The sequence below is a fragment of the Hylobates moloch genome, unplaced genomic scaffold (genome assembly GCF_009828535.3).
Source record: "Hylobates moloch isolate HMO894 unplaced genomic scaffold, HMol_V3 SCAFFOLD_6, whole genome shotgun sequence".
Taxonomy (NCBI): Eukaryota; Metazoa; Chordata; class Mammalia; order Primates; family Hylobatidae; genus Hylobates; species Hylobates moloch.
The window spans coordinates 15,013,465-15,018,536 of record NW_026652281.1 but is presented as its reverse complement, the minus strand read 5'-3'; positions in this window follow the sequence as shown (position 1 = coordinate 15,018,536).

Sequence of the window (5,072 nt, the reverse complement as noted above, 5' to 3'; positions counted from 1 at the left end):
GGGCGTGGACTGAGTTTTGTTCTTGTTGCCCGGGCTGGAGTGCAATGGTGTGATCTTGGCTCACCACAACCTCCGCCTCCCAGGTTCGAGCGAGTCTCCTGCCTCAGCCTCCTGAGTAGCTGGGATTACAGGCATGCACCACCATGCTCGGCTAATTTTGTATTTTTAGTAGGGACGCGGTTTCTCCGTGTTGGTCAGGCTGGTCTCGAACTCCCGACCTCAGGTGATCCGCCCACCTCGGCCTCCCGAAGTGCTGGGATTACAGGCATGAGCCACCATGCCAGAGTCTCGCTCTGTCGCCAAGGCTGGAGTGCAGTGGCACGATCTCTGCTCACTGCAACCTTCGCCTCCCAGATTCAAGCAATTCTTGTGCCTCAGCCTCCTGAGTAGCTGGAATTACAGGTGTGCACCACCACACCCGGCTGATTTTTGTTTTTGGTAGAGACAGGGTTTTGCCATGTTGCTCAGGCTAGTCTTGAACTCTAGGGCTTAAGTGATCCACCTGCCTCGGCATCTCAGAGTGCTGGTATTACAGGCGTGAGCCACCGTGCCTGGCCAAACCCCACTTCTTCTTTTTTTTGAGACTGAGTTTCGCTCTGTCGCCCAGGCTGGAGTGCAGTGGTGCGATCTGGGCTCACCACAACCTCTGCCTCCCGGGTTTAAGTGATTCTCCTGCTTCAGCCTCTCGAGTAGCTGGGATTACAGGTACATGCCACCATGCCTGGTGAATTTTTGTATTTTTAGTAGAGACGGGGTTTCACCATGTTGGTCAGGCTGGTCTCGAACTCCTGACCTTGTGATCCTCCTGCCTCAGCCTCCCAAAGTGTTGGGATTACAGGCGTGAGCCACCCAGCCTGGAAAACCCCCCTTTTTAATGGAACTGAACTCACTTACCCTGAGAGGTGAGAGGTTAGAGGGATTCAGAAAGCACGTTCACAGCAACTCACAGACGAATACACCACAAGGCTGGGCTTGAATGATTCTGGGTCCTTGGGGCAGCATATCCCTCCCCTGTCCAGATGCTGCCTTCAGAGACAGAGCTCTGGGCTGATATGGCAGAAGGTTCTGGAATTCAGGGACAATCTAGTCCAGTCTGTTCCTTGGATGGCCATTCTCCTCCTAGTTCAGGCAGGTCTCTCCCAAAGCACTGGGCTCTCTGCTCAGACAGGCAGGCAGGGCTTCCTCGATGAGTCCTCTCCTCTCAGAGGGTTCACATAAGAAGAGAGGGGCACACCTGCCCTGTCCAAGTGAGAGAACTCTTTCTGGGAGGTAGCTGGGCATTCCATTTTGTGGCCTTGAAAATATGTGCCCATGGCCGGGCGCGGTGGCTCACGCCTGTAATCCCAGCACTTTGGGAGGCCGAGGCGGGCGGATCACGAGGTCAGGAGATCGAGACCATCCTGGCTAACACGGTGAAACCCTGTCTCTACTAAAAAATACAGAAAAAATTAGCCGGGTGAGGTGGCGGGCGCCTGTAGTCCCAGCTACGCCAGAGGATGAGGCAGGAGAATGGCGTGAACCCCAGGGGACAGAGCCTGCAGTGAGCCGAGATCGCTCCACTGCACTCCAGCCTGGGTGAAACAGCGAGACTCCTTCTCAAAAAAAAAAAAAAAAAAAAAAAATATGTGCCCTGCCCAACACAACAAACTCACTCACAGAAGTAATCTATAAAGAATCAGGGATGTGGATGGCTGGGCACGGTGGCTCATGCCTCTAATCCCGGCACTTTGGGAGGCCAAGGTGGGTGGATGACAAGGTCAGGAGATCGAGACCATCCTGGCTAACATGGTAAAAACCTGTCTGCACTAAAAATACAAAAAATTAGCTGGGCGTGGTGGCGGGTGCCTGTAGTCCCAGCTACTCGGGAGGCTGAGGCAGGAGAATGGCGTGAACCCGGGAGGTGGAGCTTGCAGTGAGAAGACATTGCACCACTGCACTCCAGCCTGGGCGACAGAGCAAGCCTCCGTCTAAAAAAAAAAAAAAAAAAAAAAAAAAAAAAATCAGGGATGTGGAAAATGATCTAAGGGCTAAAGCAGTGCACCACAGCATCATTCATAATCACAACAGTGGGTGACCTGAATGGCCAATGGTGGAAGATCGGTAAAATAAACAATGGCACAACCACAAATGGCATATGCTCTGCAGCCCTTAAAAACCGTGTGCTCGGCCAGATGCAGTGGCTCACACCTGTAATTCTAGCACTTTGGGAGGGTGGATCACTTAAGGTCAGGAGTTCGAGACCAACCTGGCCAACATGGTGAAACTCCGTCTCTACTCAAAATACAAAAATTAGCCAGGCGTGGTGGTGCATGCCTGTAATCCCAGCTACTCAGGAGGCTGAGGTGGGAGAATCGCTTGAACCTGGGAGGCAGATGTTCTGGTGAGCTGAGATCATGCCGCTGCACTCCAGCTTGGGCGACAGAGCAAGACCCTCCCTCAAAATAATAATAATAATAACGTACTCAAAGAATGTTGAAAATGTTTAATAGGAAAATGCTCGGTGCATAACATTTCTTTAAAACTGCACACACCAGTGCAGGCTGATGGGACTGTGATGATGGAAACGTTCTGCACCTGCCTGGTCCCTTATTCCATAGAAAATAACCATAGGCCACTAATGAACACATGAGGTCTTGGGCTAGCACAACTGAAGAACTGAATTTTACATTTTAACAAATTTAACTTTTAAAGAGCTGCACGTGGTTAGTGACTTCTGTATTGAATTGCACAGGTACACTAAATCCCAAGTACGTTAAGAAAAGGTGTGGGTGGCTGGGCGTGGTGGCTCATGCCTGTAATCCTAGCACTTTGGGAGGCCAGGGCAGGCAGATCGCTTGAGACCAGGAGTTCAAGCCTGGGCAACATGGCAAAACCTCGTTCTACAAAAAAATACAAAAACTAGCTGGGCATGGTGGTGCACACCTATAGTCCCAGCTACTCAGGAGGGCGAGGCAAGAGAGTCGCTTGAGCTAAGGTCGAGGATGCGTGAGCTATGATTGCAGCACTGCACTGCAGCCCAGGTGACAGACTCTGTCTAAAAAAACACAAACAAAAACAAAAAAAGAAAGAGGTATGAAAAACACAACACATAAAAAATGGCTGAATATTCCAAAGTGTATACAGTGGTTTTCTCTGTTAGGAAGGCTATAGATTTAAATTTTCTTTCATTTTTCTGCTTTCAAATTCTCAGACAATGAATAGATTTCTTCTCCATCAGAACACTACAGGAATATCAGGAGGAGAGAGAAGGAGGTAAGAGGAGGGCCAGTAGAACTCACGTTGGCAGGAAGAGCCCAGTGGGGCTGCCCTGGCTGAGCTGGCAGGAGCGAGAGCCGGGAGAATCCACCTAGCACAGGGCTTGTTTTGACAGGAGTGTGGTGCGTGGGGGTTGGGTCTTCTCCAAGAGGCAGGGCAACCTAGCTGACACACGGCAAACTCAGCTTCGCTGGTGTGAGTGTGGTCCTACCATCTGTTGCCCACCTGGCAGGAAAGTGTTGTCTCTTCAGCTGTATTTGTTGGGTCTTCGGTGGATTTTGTTGTCTGAATTTCTCACTTGCTTCTCAGGCCTGACTTCAGCTGTTTCTCCAAGTTACCAACAACTTTTTTTTATAAAAACATTTGAGACACAGTCTCGCTGTGTCGCCCAGGTTGGAGTGCAGTGGGGCAATATTGGCTCACGGCAACCTCCACCTCCTAGCTTAAGTGATCTTCCCACCTCAGCCTCCCAAGTAGCTAGGACTACATGTATGTGCCACCAGGCCTGGCTAATTTTTTTTTTTTTTTTTCTTGAGACAGGATTTCATTCCTGTCACCCAGGCTGGAGTGCAGTGGTGTGCTCTTGGCTCACTATAACTTCTGCCTCCCGGGCTCAAGCGATCCTTCTGAGCAGCCGGGACTACAAGCAAACACCACCACGCCTGGCTAATTTTTGTATTTTTAGTAGAGATGGAGTTTCACCATATTGGCCAGGCTGGTCTTGAACTCCTGACCTCAGGTGATCCACTGGTCTCCCAAAGTGCTGGAATTACAGGCATGAGCCACTGCACTCGACCTAATTTTTGTATTTTTTTGTAGAGACAGGGTCTCACTATGTTGCTCAGGCTGGTCTTGAATTCCTAGACTCAAGTGATCAGCCTACTTTGGCCTCCCAAAATGCTGGGATTACAGGCGTGAACGACTGTGCCCGGGCGCCGACCCCAACAACTTTTAGGAGACTTCAGCCAAGCTCTTTGCAAAATAGGAGGAAGTTCCTGCAGGTGAGTCTCAGCAGATATCGGGGATGGAACCTAGGCTGGCTTATTCATTGTGGCTTTGCTGGTGCAGCAGTTTAGGAATTTGAGTTATTTGAAGTGGCAAGGATAAAGATGTAATTTTCCTAAATACGTAGCTGGAGGCCTTTCAATTATTTTACTGCTAAGGAGGTCATAAGCACTGGTTCTCAAGCGTTGGACTGCCAAAGAATCACCTGGCTGCTTGTTAGAAGTGGAGATTCCTAGTGTTAAGCCCCAGGGTTAATTTAATCAATCCCCTCATTTTATAGACAGGCCAGGGGAGGCAGAGGGCCAAGCCATGTGCCTAAGGGCACCAGCTGGTCAGCAGCGCAGGGATTAGGATCTGGGCATCTGATGTGTGTGTCTTTCACTAATTGCCTTGCCTCTCATTTCGCCTGTGTCAGTTGTTTGCCTTAAAGGAACAGTTAGACAAAAGTGGGCTGTGAGTTTTTTTTCCCACCACCAACCAATTCTCCCTCACCAACTGGATGTCCAACAATTCAATTCTGACACTACCTAGAATTAGCATACACCCCACAGGTTAAGGACTTGGTCCCACAAGACTGCCCACACTTCTGACACCAGCTACAAATGGGGTGTCCAGGCTACGCATACTTCTGCCCAGCTGACTATAAATTTGGAGGTTCCCATGAACCCTACTTCCCATTGGGTTTTTTGTTTTGTTTTGTTTGAGACAGGGTCTTGCTCTATTGCCCAGGCTAGAGTGCAGTGGTACAATCTCGGCTCACCGCAACCTCCACCTCCTGGGCTCAAGCAATCCTCCCATCTCAGCCTCCTGAG